This window comes from Sapajus apella, unplaced genomic scaffold (genome assembly GCF_009761245.1).
Source record: "Sapajus apella isolate SASKATOON/1434 unplaced genomic scaffold, GSC_monkey_1.0 scaffold6, whole genome shotgun sequence".
Taxonomy (NCBI): Eukaryota; Metazoa; Chordata; class Mammalia; order Primates; family Cebidae; genus Sapajus; species Sapajus apella.
In genome coordinates this window covers 45,693,902-45,711,840 of record NW_022436946.1, presented here as the reverse complement: position 1 = coordinate 45,711,840, position 17,939 = coordinate 45,693,902, and positions in this window count along the sequence as shown.

Genomic DNA, 17,939 nt, shown 5'->3' with positions numbered 1-17,939 from the left:
CACATATGTTTGTTATGGCACTGTTCACAACAGCAAAGACTTGGAACCAACCCAAATGCCCATCAATGACAGACTGGATAAAGAAAATGTTGCACATATACACCATGGAATAATATGGAGCCATAAAAAAATAAGTTCATGTCCTTTGCAGGGATGTGGATGAAGCTAGAAACCATCATGCTCAGCAAACTGACACAAGAACAGAAAACCATACAACTCATATTCTCACTCATAAGTGGGTGTTGAACAATGAGAACACATGGACATAGGGAGGGGAATATCACATACTCGGGCTTGTTGGGGGTTGGGGGGCTAGGGGAAGAATAGCAGGGAGTTGGGGGTTCGGGGAGGGATAGCAAGAGGAGAACTACCTAATATAGATGACAGGGTGATGGATGCAGCAAATCACCATGGTACGTGTATACCTATGTAACAATCCTGCACGTTCTGAATATGTACCCCAGAACTTTAATTTTAAAAAAAGTTAAATGAGTTAATACCTTAAATATTTCTTAATTTCTTATCTGGTCAGATAAAATCCTGATTCATATATGTTATCTCTAATGAGTAAACACTTTTTCCTTACATTGATTGTTTACTGTTTCAGTTTTTTCTTCATCTTTAGCAGAGAAGTGGGATGCAGGCTTCTGAACTGATCAGTCTGAAAAAAGTAAGGCCTGGATTTTTGCTTAATTGTTCCTTCTATACCTCCTACTAGGATTTTCTGAATGAAGGTGGTATGAGTAGCATTGTGTTAAGGCTTCCTTGGATTGTCCGACAATGGCAGTGTTCTTTAAATGAACCTAGTTTAATCTCAGCCATCCTCCTTTCCTCCAGAAAAATGAGACTTATTATTCAGCTGAGAATCTCTTAAAAATACTCAATATATGTACCTTTTTGAATGGTGCTTAGTATTTCTCCAATGATAATTTTTTTCTACTATAAACAAATATTTTTTACAATTATTATACCTTAAGTTCTAGGATACATGTGCAGAATGTGCAGGTTTGATACATAGGGATACAAGTGCCAGGGTGGTCTGCTTAGCCCATCAACCTGTCACCTACATTAGGTATTTATCTTAATGATATCCCTCCCCTAACCTACCAGCCCCAACATGCCTTGGTGTGTAATGTTGCCCTCCCTGTGTCCATGTGTTATCATTGTTCAACTCTCACTTACAAGTGAGAACATGTGGTGTTTGGTGTTCTATTCTTGTGTTAGTTTGCTGAGAATGATGGTTTCTAGCTTCATCCATGTCCCTGAAAAGGACATGAACTCATCCTTTTTTATGGCAACATAGTATTCCATGGTGTATATGTGCCACAGCTTCTTTATCCAGTCTGTCATTGATGGGCATTTGGGTTGGTTCCAAGTCTTTGTTATTGTGAACAATACCACAACAAACATATATGTGCATGTTTATTTGTAGTTGAATGATTTATAATCCTGTGAGTATATACCTAGTAATGGGATTGCTGGGTCAAATAGTATTTCTAGTTCTAGATCCTTGAGGAATTGCCACACTGTCTTCCACAAAGTTTGAACTAATTTACACTCCCACCAACAGTGTAAAAGCATTCTTATTTCTCCACATCCTCTCCAGCATCTGTTGTTTCCTGACTTTTTAATGATCACCATTCTAACTGGTGTGAGATGGTATCACAATGTGGTTTTGATTTGCATTTCTCTAATGACCCATGATGATGAGCTTTCTTCATATGTTTGTTGGCTGCATAAATGTCTTCTTCTGGGAAGTATCTGCTCATAAGGTATAAGGAAGGGATCTGGTTTCAGCTTTCTGTATATGGCTAGCCAGTTTTCCCAATACCATTTATTGAATAGGAATTCATTTCCCCATTCCTTGGTTTTGTCATGTTTGTCAAATATCAGTTTGTTGTAGATGTGTGGTGTTATTTCTGAGGCCTCTGTTCTGTTCCATTGGTCTATATCTCTGTTTTGGTACCACTACCATGCTGTTTTTGTTACTATAGCCTTGTAGTATAGTTTGAAGTCAAGTAGTGTGATGCCTCCAGCTTTGTTCTTTTTGTTCAAGATTGTCTTGGCTATGCAAGCTCTTTTTTGGTTCCATATGAGATTTAAAGTAGTTTTTTTCTAATTCTGTGAAGAAAGTCAATGGTAGCTTGATGGGGATTGCACTGAATCTATAAATTACTTTGGGCAGTATGGCCATTTTCATGATATTGACTCTTCCTATCCATGAGCATGGAATGTTTTTCCATTTGTTTGTGCCTTGTCTTTTTTCCTTAATTAGTGGTTTCTAGTTTTCCTTAAAGAGGTCCTTCACATCCCTTGTAAGTTGTATTCCTAGGTATTTTATCCTTTTTACCTTTTATTTCTTTCTCTTGCCTGATTGCCCTAGCTAGATCTTCCAATATCATGTTGAATAGGAATGATGAGAGAGGGCATCCTTGTCTTGTCCCAATTTTCAAAGGGAATGCTTCCAGTTTTTGTCCATTCAGTATGATATTGTCTGTGGGTTTGTCATAAGTAGCTCTTACTATGTTGAGATACTGTCCATCAATACCTAGTTTACTAGAGTTTTTTACATGAATGCTGTTGAATTTTGTTGAAGGCCTTTTCTGCATCTATTGAGATAATCATGTTTTTTGAAAAGATCAACAAAATAGATATACCACTAGCCAGAATAATAAAGAAGAAAAGAGAGAAGAATCAAACAGATGCAATAAAAATTGATAAAGGGAATATTACCCCCAATCCCACATAAATACAAACTACCGTGAGAGAATACTATAAACATGTCTATTCAAATAAACTAGAAAATATAGAAGAAATGGATAAATTCCTGGACACATACACCCTCTAAAGACTGAACTAGGAAGAAGTTAAATCCCAGAATAGACCAATAACAAGTTCTGAAACTGGGACAGCAATTAATAGCCTACCAACCAAAGAAAGTCTAGGACCAGATGGTGTCACAGGAGAATTCTACCAGAGATACAAAGAGGAGCTGGTACCATTCCTTCTGAAACTATTCCAAACAATAGAAAAAGAGGAAATCCTCCCTGACTCATGTTATGAGGTCAGCATTATCCTGATACCAAAACTTGTCAGAGACACACAAAAAAAGAAAATTTCAGGCCAATGTCCCTGATGAACATCCATGTGAAAATCCTTAATAAAATACTGGCAAACTGAATCCAGCAGCACATCGAAAAGCTTATTCACAACGATCGAGTTGGCTTCATCTCTTTGATGCAAGGCTGGTTCAACATATGCAAATCAATAAATGTAATTCATTACATAAACAGAACCAATGACATAAACAAAAATTATTTTTCATTGTATCCAGATTGCTTGATGAAAATCTCATCTGCTCGATGTAATTAATGGAATATAGTATGTTCACTGCCAATAAAGGAGTTTGTATAGGCATGTAAATTCTAAATAAGGACATAAAGTTTATATACAGCTTCAAATTATGGGAATGCATTTATGTCTGTAGCTGAAAATGCTGTAGTATATTCTTTCTGATTAAAATGAATTTTTATTAGCCTTTGCTGCTTTGAAAAGCTGAAGAAAGAAAAGTTTCTACATACTTTGGTGGGGACTTAAGCAACACAAAACAAAATTTAGTAGCAATCAAACTTTTATTTACTTCTAAATATATGAACATTTAATGTTTTATCTCATCCTCATTTTACTTTTTGAGTATGTTAATTTCTGCCTAAAATAATCTCTGTCTCCCAAGAAACAAATACTACCTTCATATTCAAGGTGGTAAATAACTAAGTTGCTATGCTCTTTTTTATTTTTAAACACATCTTCTTTTCTGTGAAAAGGAAGCAGCAAAGAGTGATTTTTGTTACATAATTATTTATCTTATCTAATATTGATATAATTTCATAATTATCAATGAGATATGGTCATTTTGATAATACAGAAATGATTCAATGTTGAATCATCAAAAAAATCAATGACTAATATTGGCTATATACAGAATTGCAAAAATAAATAACATGTTTTTCTTGTTACTAAAGGTAACAAAGTATAACCAATAATAACAAAAAGCAGATGCTGTCTTAGTGCATTTTCTGCTGCTATAACTGAAAACCACAAACTGGGTAATTTATAAAGAACAGAAGTTTGTTTGACTCACAATTAGGAAGGCTGAGAATTTTTAGAGCATGACACTGGCATTTGGCAAAGGTCATAATTTGATGGAAAGGGAAGTGTGACAGAGAGAAAATGGGGATCAAATTTATCCCTTTAATAGGAGCCCACTTCTGAGATAAAGACTTTAATCAATTCATGAGAATGGAGGTTTCATGATGGAGTCACCTCTTAAAGGCCCTACCTCTTAACACCATCACAATGGCAGTTAAATTTCTAACACATGAACTTTTGATAACATATTAAAACTATAGCATATGGTGTTTTGAGCTGAATATTATCACCCTATAATTACTTATTTTGCAACTCCTAAGCCCCCAACATCTCAGAATGTGACCATATTTGGAGATAGGGTCTTTAGAAGTAATCATGTTAAAATGAAGTTATCAAGATGGAGCCTAATCCAATACGATTTGTGACCTTATAACAAGTGAAAGGGATACACAGACACGTAGAGAGCAAATACAATGTGAATACCCAGGGAGAAGATGGTGGTCTATAAGCCAAGGAGAGAGGCCTCAGGGAAACTAGCTCTGCTGCTGCCTTGATCGGGGACTTCTAGCCTCCAGGACTGTGAAAAAATAAATTTCTGTTATTTAAGGTACCCATCTTTAAGCTACTCAGTTTGTGGTACTTTGCTATGGCAGAAGCCCTAGAAGATTAATACAGATGGCAAAAAATGTGCTGCATCTCTTGAGAATAGTAAGGTCACTGGCTTCTGCATTAGATTTCTGCATGCACTAACTTAGATATCTAAGCCCCCTATATCTGTGCATTTCCCCTCGCTGCCCAATTGCTGCAAAATATCTTCTTTACTACAAAGATAAAATTTAAAAAAGAAAATTCCTGTAAAAATACCCATAAATCTTTTAAAATTTAGCATAACAGTCTAGTCTATTTCCAGCTATTTAATCGTTCAAATAAATAGTAATTTTTATTACATTGCAGTATTAAAATACTTCCACATCGATTATCACTATTTTTCACAAATGCCATATTTGAAGGGACAAAAGAATTTTATTTTCTGTTTCTATAGGTGAGAAAATAAGACTCCATTGGTGTTATCAATGAGAAAATAATGCTCTTAAGTTGATTGACTTACAGCAGCCCACAAAGTCAGTATACAGAACTGTACTTAATCAAGATTTTTTTATTTCAAGTTCAGTTGATTTTCTTGTCTACTCCATTACTCAATCCTTTACCTTAAAATCTTCAGGTCTTTAATAATATCTCTTAGTGCAATATTCTTGCAGCATTCATTAGTGTCTCACGGTATTAATTTAATGTTTTGCTAATGCCACCTAAAATGACATAAATTTAAACAGAACAGGTCAAAGTATACTGTAAGAGTTAAGGGCAAATATTGCTTCTTGACATTTTGTTTCTGTTTTATTTGTGTAATGTTTGCATCTATGTAAATACTTGGTTATAAAATCAAACCTATCTCTTACTGTAGGTTATAGGAAGAAAATATCTTTAAACCATTCCCGTGGTACATTTTTCTAAAAGGCGATTTTTACAAGTTTTTTCTAATGCTTTGGGTTTTTGCATATGCTTTTTAAGTTTTATCAGCTTAATTAGAAGACAAAGCCATTAAGATGAAGACTGCTGCTTATTACTCCTCCCTCATAGAGTGTTGAACTTGAAGGAGTTCAGGGTACACCACCCCAAAATATGCCACTCAGAACAATTATGCCACTGGCACATGAATGATTTTGAGTTAAAAACACTTAAAAAACAGCAGGTGTAAGATCACTCTGAACTTCCTTCTGTTTCTTAAAAGCTGGAGATAAAATTCTCCTGTGAAAAATGCCCTCTCTATACTAGAAGGAAAGCAACATTCTTATTATCAAAACTGAAAGTTGAAACTGAGAGAATTCTGCACAGATCTTGTAAAAATAACTCTTATCTTCTAGTTTCCACACATACTTTAGTTGCTTCTTTACAACATATTATTTTTTCTCCGATTCGATAAATATTCAAAAACTCTGAGCCTTTGTGTCTCCATTTCCTTAACAGAGGAAAGATGTCCTCTCTTAAGAATTCTCCTATGCCATGTAAAACTTTTATTAAATAAATTTGTATGAATTTTGTTCTGTTGATCCATCTTATGGCAGTATATTTATCAAACTCAGCCAAAAACACCCCTAAGAGGGTAAAGGTAGTCTTGCCTGCCCTACACAGTGGTGTTTGACATGTGAAAAATGGGGACCTAATAACTTGAATATGAGACATTTGGCTGTGAAATTTATTAAAATTATTCTGATGTATTACTACTTTTGTTTCATGTATTTCCATACTGAAAGCTAGATGAACTCTACAGTGACAGCACCCAGGTAGCAGTTTATTTTGAACGATAAGCCCCTTTTCTTTTGGCCATCTTCCCTTATTTTTATATTTATTTAAAAATTTCATAAAATTTTCAAAAGAGGGAGTCTATTTCTTCTGGTGAAGAAAGATTTTGTATAATATTATATATATATATATATATAGAATATTATACATATATATAGTATATTATACAAATATTTGTATAATCATAACATATTGTCATAAATTGGCATGGACTTTGCTTTTTATTCCCTTGCTTTTCATTGATTTGCAAGAAAGTTTTTAAATAATACAATATTAGTTTGCTAGGGTTGTCATAATAAGGGACCATAGACCGGGTAGCTTAAATACTTTTTCACAGTTCTGAAGGCTTCATATCAAGCCTTCAGAATTTAATCACAAGTTCCAAAGGCTTGAGATTAAGAAAATGTCAGCAGAATTGTTTTCTTCTGAGGCCTCTCCCCTTGGTTGGAGATTATTTTCTTCTCTCTGTTTTCACATGGTCTTCTCATTGTACATGAGTGTATCCAAATTTCCTCTTCTTATAAAGACGTCAGTTATATTGTATTAGGGGCTACACTAATCAGCTCATTTTAACTTAATTAAAGACTTCATAAAAACTATTCCAAATACTGTCACATTCTTAAGTAGGGTAGAATTAGAGCTTCAGCGTATGTATTTTGGCGGGATTATAATTCAGCCCATAACAGATACTGATGGCCTAAAAAAGTTAAGCCCTCACAAAGACAGAACTTTTAAAAATATTATTCTAATTTGTAAATCACATTGACAAATTTATATATTTGTATAAATTAGTACTAATATCTATTTCATATATATTTACACATATACATTTTAAAACAATCCTCTTTTATACTGTGATGGCTAATTTTACATGTCAATTTTGCTAGGTTACAGTACTCAGATACTTGTTTAAACATTATTCTAGATGTTTCTGTGAAGGCATATTTTTAGATGGGATTAACATTCAAATCAGTAGACTTAAGCAAAGTCGATTACTCTTTAAAATGTAGGAAGGCCTCCTCCAATCAGTTGAAGACCTTAATAGGAAATTACTTATCGTTCTCAGTGAACAGGGAGTTCTGTCAGCAGACTGCCTTTGGGCTAAAACTACAATTCCTCCTTGGGTGTTCAGCCTGCCAGCATACCCTGCAGATTTTGTATTTTTACACCCATAACTATGAGAGCCAATTCTTTGAAGTCAGTCTCTCTCTCTCTCTCTCTCTCACACACACACACCCCCCTCCTATTGATTGGTCTGTTTCTGTAGAGGACCCAGACTAATACACACACACACGCAAACACACACACACACACACACACACACACACAGTCACATACACAGTCCATTTATGACTCAAAATTAATCCTGAAGTAAAACTTCTATAGAGACAAATTGAGAAAACTCCCCATTAGAACATGCCAAACTAGAATGATTTGCTTTAGATTGTGGTCCAATTATCAATAAATCATAGTTGTGTTACAAGAGAGGGAAAAAGATTTGCCATTCAATACCTGCCACTGGAAAAAGTCAGTTCAGGTATTTGATGATTCATATATTAAAGAAGTTAACTGGCTTTTCAATTAATATAAAAAGCATGTTTTGCAAACAGACAAGGGTGAAAAAATATGTATGCATACTTATACATACATACATACTTGGGACCTAAATACTATTGAGATTAGTAGAATCAATATTTTTAATATATTAGAAAATTAGAGGAAACTTCAGAAATTCAGCCAAAGATAATTCCAATGTTGTTTTAAAAAATTGTCCCATCAGAGCAAGATGGAAGAATAAAAGTCTGCACTGTTTGTCCCCCCTACTGGAACACCAAGTTTTAACAACTCTCTGCACACAGAAAAGCACCATCGCAAGAACAAAAATAAGGTGAGAGAAGCAATCATAGCATCTGGTTTTAACTCCATATCATGGAAAAAGGCATAGAGGAGGTCAGGAGAGACAGTCTTGAATCGCTGATGCCACTCCTTCCCCATCCTCCCCAATGGCCATGCAGCACAGAGAGATAATTTGTACATTTTAGGGAGAGAGAGAGAGCACAGTAATTGAAGGGACTTTACCTTGAACTCAGCGCTACCCTGTCACAGCAGAGAATAAAGCCGTGTTGAACTCAGCCAGTGCCCTTGCAGAGGGAGCATTTGAACAAGCCCTAGCCAGAGGGGAATCTCCTAACTCAGTCGTCAGCAACTGAGTTTCTTGACAAGCTTCACCACTGTGGGCCAAAGTGTTCTTGGGTCATAGGTAAACTTGAACCCTACTACTAGTCCTTGTCTAGTCCACAAGGACTTCAATTCCTAGACAACACCTCATGCTAGGCTGGCTTAGAGCCAGTGAACTTGTCTGGCAAGGTTAAGGGATGGCTTGCACCGTTCCTTCCCCAATCTCAAGCAGTGCAGCTCATAGCAACAAAAGTTAAGTCCTTCCTTCTGCTTAAAGAGAGCAGAATGAAGATTAAAGAAGACTTTGTCTTGCTTCTTGGATACCAACTTGGCCACAGTAGCATAATGCATTGGGCAGAGTCATTATGCCCCTATTGCAGGCGTTAGCTCCCAGATGACATTTCTAGACACAACCTGGACCAAAAAGAAACTACTGCCTTGAGAGGAAGAACCCAGTTCTGGTAGGTAGGTTTTATCACCTGCTGACTAAAGAGCCCTTGGGAGCTGAATAAACATCAGTGATACCTAGGGAGTACACCCTGGGTCTTGGGCTCTGAAATATTCTGGAGACCTAGAACATTCCCAGCTATGGTGGCTACAGTGAAAGACCCTTTCTGTTTGAGAAAAGCCAGGGGAAAAGTAAAGGGGACTGTGGTTATTGCATCCTAGGTACTAGCTTGGCCACAATGGAGTAGAGCAACAAGCAAGCTCTTGGGTTTTTTGACTCCAGGCCTAGGCTCTTGAGCATTTCTGGACCTACCCCAGGCTAGAAGGGAGCCCACTGTCCAAGGGTAAGTCCAAGGCCTCACAGCATTCACCCCAAGCTGTCAGAAGAGCCCTTGGGCTTTAAGCAAACATCAGCGGTAGCCTGATAGAACTCTCTATGGACTGTTGGTGATGATGATCACAGAAAGAGGTTCCTTTGCCTATGGAAAGGGGAGTAAAGAGTGGGAAGGCCTTCGTATTGTGATTTGAGTGCCAGCTTAGCTGCAGTAAAATTGAACATCAGGTAAATTGCAAAAGTTTTTGATTTCAATTCCTGACTACCAGACAGAGCCTCTGGACATGCTTGGGGCCTGGGAGAACTTGCCACCATGGAAAAAAGGACCTTGGATAAGACTCAACCCAGGTCTGTGTGGGCCTTAGGTCTGACCCAGCACAGTCCCAATGGTGATGGCCACAGGGGTGCTTGCATCCATACCCCAAGTTCCAGGTGGCTCAGTACAGAGAATAAGAGACTCCAAATGTTTGGAAGAAAGTAAAGTAAAAGAACAAGAGTCTCTGCATGGTAATTCAGAGTATTGTTCCAGATTTTATACAAGAGCAATGAGACAGTACCTCTACGAGTCTGCAAAAACTAGTGTTATTGGGCTTAGGGCCCAAGTCCCTTTGAATACCTAGATAGCCTTCCTAAGAAGGACTGGTACAAACAACCCCAGACTATGAAGACTAAAATAAATACCTAACTCTTCAATTCTCAGACACTGGAGAACATCTACAAACATTTATACCATCTATAAAAATGACCTCACCAAATGAACTAAATAAAGCACAAGAGACAAATCCTAGAGAAACAGAGATATATAACCTTTATGACAGAGAAACGAAAATAGCTGATTTGAGGAAACTCAAAGTAACTCAAGATAACACAGAAAAGGAATTCGGAATCCTGTCAGACAAATTAAATAAAGAGATTAAATAATTTAAAAGAATTAAGCAAAAATTCTGGAGCTGAAAAATGCAACTGATGTAATAAAGAATGCATTAGAGTTTCTTAATAATAGAATTGATCAAGAAGAAGAATAGTAAGCTTGAAGACAGGCTACTTGAAAATACACAGCCAAAGAAGACAAAAGAAACAAAAATTAAAAACAATGAAGCATGCCTACAAGATTTAGAAAACAGTCTCAGAAGGGCAAATCTAAGTTATTGGCCTTCAAGAGGAAGTAAGAGAAATAGATAGGAGTGGAAAGTTTATTCAAAGGGGTATCAGAGAAATTCTCAAATCTAGAGAAAAATATCAATATTCAAGTACAAGAAGATTATAGAACACTGAACAGATTTAACCCAAAGAAGACTACCTAAAGGCATTTAGTAATCAAACTACCAAAGGTCAAGGATAAAGAAGATTCCTAAAAGCAGCAAAGAAAAGAAATAAGAAACATACAACGGGGATTCAATTCTCCATTATTGCTGAAATGTCTTATGGCAGACTTGTCAAGAAAATCTTACATGCCAAGAGAGAGTAGCATGATATATTTAAAGTCCTCAAATAAAAAACGTTAAGTTTACCCTAGAAATAAAGTCCTTCCCAAGCAAACAAAAGCTGTGGGATTTTGTCAACACCAGACCTGTTATACAAAGAAATGCTAAAGAGAGTTTTTTAATCTAAAAGAAAAATATGTTAAAGAATAGGAAGAAATGATCTGAAGATACAAAACTCATTGGTAATAGTAAAGTCACAGGAAAATACAGAATAGTATACCACTAATTGTGGTGTGGAATTTTGACTTGAATAGAAAGACTAAATGATGAACCAATTAAAAATAATAACTGTAACAACTTTTCAATACATAGACAGTACAGTAAGACATAAATAGAAACAGCACAAGGTTAAAAAGCTGTGAGATGTAGTTAAAGTGTAGAGTTTTTATTTTCAGTTTGCATGTTTATTTACACAATCAGCGTTAAATTGTCATAAGTTTAAAATAATGAGATATAAGATAGTATTTGCAAATCTCTTGATAATTCAAATAAAAAAACATACAATGGACACACACACACACACACACACACACACACACACACACACACAAAGCAATAAATTAAAGCATACCACCAGAGAAAATCCCCTTCACTAATAGAAAGACAGGAAGGAAGGAAGGAGGGAAGAGAAAACCACAAAGCAAACAGAAAACAAATAACAAAATGGCAGGAGTCAGTCCCTACTTATCAATAATAACATTGAATGTGAATGGAGTAAATTATCCAACCAAAACACATGGAGTGGCTGAAGGGATAAAAAAGGAAAACCTAAATGATATGTGCCTACAAGAAACACACTTCACTTATAAAGATACACATAGACTGAAAATAAAGGGATAGAAAAATATTCTATGCCAATGGAAACCAAAAAAGAGGAGAAATAGCTATACTTACATCAGTCAAAATAGATTTCAAGACAAAAACTGTAGGGAGAGACCAACAATATGATGATAAAGGGGTCAATTCAACAAGAGAATATAATGAATGTAAATATATATGCACTATGCACTCAATACCATATCACCCAAACATATAAAGCAAATACTACTGGAGCCAAAGAGAAAGATAGACTTAATACAATACTAGCTGGAGACTTTCACAGCCAACTTTCAGCATTGGACAGATCTTCTAGACAGAAAATCAACAAAGAAACATTGAACTTAATCTTAATCTTAACCATAATAAAAAGTCTGCCACAAAAAGAAAAAAAAAAGGCTAAGAACTGATGGCTTCATAGCTGAATTTTAATGAACATTTAAAAAAGATCTAATACCAATCCAACTGAGGTGATTCCAAAAAATGGAGAAGGGGGAAACTCATTCAACAAAGTCAGTATTACACTGATACCAAAACCAGACAAAGACACACACACACAAAAGGAAAAGGCCAATATCTATAGTTGAATATCTCTGATAAATGTTGATGTAAAAATCCTCAACAAAATACTAGCAGACTAAATTCAACTATACACCAAAAATACCAGTCATGATGACCAAGTGGGATTTATCGCAGGGATGTAAGGATGGCTCAACAAATGCAAATTAATCAATGTGATACATTCTTTTGATACATTTCAAAAGAATGAAAGATAAAAACCATATGATCATTTCAGCTGAAAAAGCATTTGATAAAATTTTACATTCCTTTGTGACAAAATCCTTCAAAACACTGTGTATTAAAAAAAGCATACCTCAACATAATGAAAGCCACATATGACAGACTCATAACTAGTATCATGCTGAATGGGGAAACACTAAAAGCCTTTCCTCTAAGATCTGGAAAAAGACAAGGATGCTCCCTTTCACCAATATTATTCAACATAGCACTGGTAATCTTAGCTGGAGCAATCAGATAAGAGAAAAAAAAATAAAGGAAATCCAAATTGGAAAGAAATAATTCAAATTATCTTTGTTTGCAGATGATATTATCTTATATTTGAAAAATCCTAAAGCTCCGCAAGAAAACCATTAGAACTGATGAACAAATTCAACAAAGTTGCAACATACAACATCAACCTACAGAAACCAATAGCATTGCTATTTGCCAAGAGTAAACAATCTAAAAAAAAAAGAAATTAAGAAAGTAATCCTGTTTCTAATAGCCACAAATAAAATTAAATAACTATTAACTAACTTAACCAAAGAAGTGAAATATCTCTATGGTAAAAACTATAAAATGCTGATGACAGAAATTGAAGAAGACACAAAAAAATTGAAATATATTCCATGTTCATGGATTGGAAGAATCAACATTGTTAAAATGCTGATACTACCAAAGGAAGTATATAGATTCAATGCAATCCCTATCAAAATACCAATGACATTCTTCACAGAAAAGGAAAAAGAAATCCTAGAGTTTATATGGAATTACAAAAGACCCAGAATAGCCAAAGCTATCCTGAGCAAGAAAAACAAAACTGGATGAATCACATTACCTGACTTAAAATTATACTACTGAGCTATAATAGCACAGAGTGCATGGTACTGGCATAAAAACAGACACATAGGCCAATGGAACAGAATAGAGAGCCCAGAAAAAATCCACATACCTACAGTGAACTCATTTTCAACAAAGTTGCAAATAACATACATTGGGGAAAAGGCAATCTCTCCTATAAATGGTACTGGGAAAACCGGATATCCATATGCAGAAGAATTAAACTTTATCCCCACCTCTCACCTTATACAAAAAAATCAAATTAAAATTTATTAAAGGCTTACATCTCAGATGTCAAACTATTAAACCACTACAAGAAAACTTTGGGGAGGACCCACAGACCCTCTGAAGGAAGCGGACTGCTTCTAGAGGACCCTGGAGATACTCCAAACACTGTGAGTGCCCCAGCTATGGAAGTGGGAAAGGGAGACCCTTTTCTTCCTAACACACACCCCCACTGGAAAAGCTGAAGGTGTGTTGTTGGGACAAGTTCCCAGCTTTACCTGGAGCTGAGTCAAATTAGAGAGCCAAGTTGAGTGAAATACAGGGGTGGAGGAGGCAGCAGCAGGGAGGCCCTGGGAGCTCACTGAATCCCCAGGCAGCCCATTCCTGCCTGGAACCACAGCGATCCATCAGGAGGAAGGCCAGAGGAGTAGGGGGTAAAAATCTGGGTTTATATACTCATGGACCATAACATTGAATATCTTTCATGATAAGGCAATAGTACAATCCTTGTTACACATTAAGAAATATACATGTATGTGTGTGTGTGTATTTATTCAAGTCATAACTACCACTTGTTGAGTGTTTTTCATTACCCCAGCCAATGTAAACAATGTTAAGACATGCCTAGCACACAGTGTGTTTGAAATGGACAAACTTTAAAGTCACATTCATGATCTCCACCTCCTTATTTAATCTCCTCCCCTTGCATGTGGAGAGGAGCTGTGACTTGCTTCTAACCACCAGATTAGGGAAATAGTGATGGGATGTCACTCTCTTGATTACATTACCATATGAAGGACTCCATATTGCTGGTAGATTTCATTTGCTTTGAAGACTTCTTCCTTTGTTGGCTTGAAGAAGTGAACTGCACTGTTAGTAGCCTTATTAGGCTATATGGCAATAAGCTGTGGGGAGTATCTAGTTGCTGACAGCAGTCTCTAGCCAGCAGCCAACAAGAAGCTGTGGTCCTGAGTTTTATGGCCACAAGGAAATAAATGATGGCACTGGCAAGAGGAGCTTGGAAGTAGGGCTTTTCTTCAGTTGGGCCTCCAGATGAGAACCCAGCCCGGCAGAGAACCTAACTAACTTGTGTACAGACTACTGATATATAGAGGCTGTGAGATCATAAATATGTGTTGTTATAATCCACTAAACTTGTGGTGATTTTATGTAGAATAGAAAACTAAAATGATGTGTTAGATAATTTTCAGATTTTATTTGTTTTGTTTGTTTCACTCCCTCCACCAAGGTAGTTACCATGCTCCTGGTCAAATCTCTGCTTTAGAGACTTAGGATGAGTCAATTATAGTGTTGAAACAGAAATGATAAAAAAATGCTCAGAGGAAAGATTTTCTTTAATCTCTTAAAAGGGAGTTGAACTTACAACCAGACCATATCGTCTTCCTGAAGGCCTTCTTTGTCCTCACTCTCCTTTGCTGGAGGAGAGTAAAGGCTTTAAAAATGGGAAGGAGTGAACAAAATTTTCTACAGAAGCATTTAGCCCTAGGTCTCCTTTGACTTTTTCATGCCTTTGAGAATGATCTTGACTTGACCTTTGACTCTATGTTACTACTTCACTGACTTTCTACAAGATCCCAAAGACAGGCACAACTGAACAAATACCCATGTAAGAAAGTGTAAGAATATATATCTTTTTATTTCACTTGGATTTCTCATGAAGTTTTTTAATCCCAATATCATCTTTTATAAATGATCACAACCAATAAAAATATTTACTTTGGCCAAGTAAGAGGAGAGTTCAGCAACTGTTCTAAGTTACACATGGAAAACAAGAAGGAATAATTGTAGCCTATCAAAGTAGGCATTTCCATGGTTATGTGGAAGGATATGCCAAGTAATTTTGGAAAAAATGTTAATGTTTCATCTTCATTGAAGAAACCAGCATAGTTTCTTCAATAATTTTATGCTATATGATTGACTTTGTTTTGCTATTTTTTAAAATAAACTTTATCAAAAGATAAGTTATATATAATAAAAGGTCCCTACATTAAAAGTACAATTCTTCTATTACTTTAGCAAATGTATACAGTTGTGTATCCATCACCATAATGAAGATATGAAATATTTCATCACCTCCTAAAGTAGAATCTATTGACATTGATGATAATTCCACTAGCCTGTGGAAGTAAAGTCCTGCAATCATTTTAAAAAGCATAAGGACTAAACTCATTGGTTCTTATTCATACTTATATTTCATTTTGCCTTCATCAAAATGACTTTAAAATCATCATCAAGTTTTCTTTGATATTTATTTAAAATAATTTTTAAATATTAAAAAATAGCAGTTTTGCTCAAAATAACTTTTTACATCACAGCTTTCTATTTATTGTTGTATAAAGGCATGGTGTCTTCAATGTTTACATTTGAGAAATATAAAATTACAAAATTTGACTCTATACAGCCTCGTTGTGAGTAACTCTGGCCCCTGAGTCTCACAATTTCTTCAATTATCATTTTGATATTATTCCACTGAATCCAGAAACTCTGCATTATGTCTCAAGGTGCTCTTATTAGGAAGGTAAATGTATAAATATTATTTTCCCCACAGTACATATGAAAAAGAAATTCAGTGAAATAAAATGACTTATTCCAAGGTAGAGAGCTCAGTCCATATGAGAACTCGTATTTAGTGTTCTTTATTTCTATATTAGCTAATCTATCTCTTCTCTCATTCTCCATGATCGAATAAAATTATCATAATATTAATGACAGATAACTGATATATGTGACAGGTCACATTTTAGCTGAAGGAATGCTTTTTAGTTCTCATTTGGTTTTATACTCCAAATCATTCTATTTTTTTTTTCTTTTTTTTTTTTTTAGAAAGAAAGAGAAAGGGGAGAGAGAACAGGAGTCTTGCTCTATTGCCCAGGCTGGAATGCAATCTAAAAATAGGTAATAAAAACCTCTTTTATGCTGGTAATTGTACTTAACAACGGAGACAGGAAGGAATAAGGGTAGAAAATAACAAACAGCCAACCAATATTTCATTTAAGTCTGTGAGATACTATGCAAATGCTAAAGAGTGATTTACTTTCAATTATGTAGTCACTTTCAGAATAGGTGTAATATGATACTGAGAAAAATGTATGTTCTGTAGACCTGGGGTGGTGAATTCTATAAATATTCACTAAGTTTGCTTATTCCAGGTCTAAATTCAGATCATAGATGTCCCTATTAATTTTCTATCTTGTTTATCTGTTGAATATTAACAATGTGGTGACAAAGTCTCCCACTGTTATTGTGTGGGAGTCCAAGTCTCTTTATAAGTCATTAAGAACTTGTCTTATGTATCTGGGAGCTCCTATATTGGGTATATATATATTTATGATCATTAACTCCTGTTGTTGCATTGATCCTTTTACCATTATGTAATGCCCTTCTTTGTTTCTTTTAGTCTTTGTTACTATTAAAGTCTATTTTATCGGAGACAAAAGTTACAACTCCTGTTTTTTTGTTTTTGTTTTTGTTTTCTCTCCATTTGATTGGTAAATCTTTCTCCATCCCTTTGTTTTGAGTCTTTATGTCTCATTGCTTGTGAGATGGATCTGGATACAGTGTACTGATGGTTTTTGACTTTTTATTCAATTTGCCTCTCTGTGTCTTTAATTAGGGCATTTAATCCATTGAAATTTAAGATTAATATTAATATTTGAGAGATCAATGTTGTGATTTAATGCTAGCTGGCTATTTTGCCCATTAGTTGATATAGATTCTTCATTATGGAGAAACTCTTTACCTTTTGGTAAGTTTTTGGGATGACTGATACTGGTTGTTCCTTTCTGTTTGTAGTGCTTCTTTCCGAAGCTCTTGTAAAGTAGGCCTTGTGGTGATGAAATCTCTGAATGCTTGCTTGTTCATGAAAAATTTTATTTTTCCTTCACTTATGAAGCTTAGTTTGGCTGGATATGAGATTCTGTGTTGAAAATTCTTTCCTTTGAGGATATTGAATATTGTCCCCCACTCTCTTCTAGTTTGTAGGGTTTCTGCTGAGAGGTCTGCTGTGAGTCTGATAGGCTTCCCTTTATGGATAATCTGACCTTTCTCTCTAGCTGCCCTTAGAATTTTCTCCTTTATTTCAACCCTAGTAAATCTAGTAATTATGTGTCTTGGAGCTGCTCTACTTGAGGAATATCTTTGTGGTGTTCTCTGGATTACCTGGAGTTGAATATTGTCCTGCCTTACTAGGTTAGGAAAGTTTTCCTGAATAATATCCTGAAGAATATTTTCCAACTTGAATTCATTCTCTTCATGACATTCAGGTACACCTATCAATAGTAAATTAGGTCTTTTCACATAGTCCC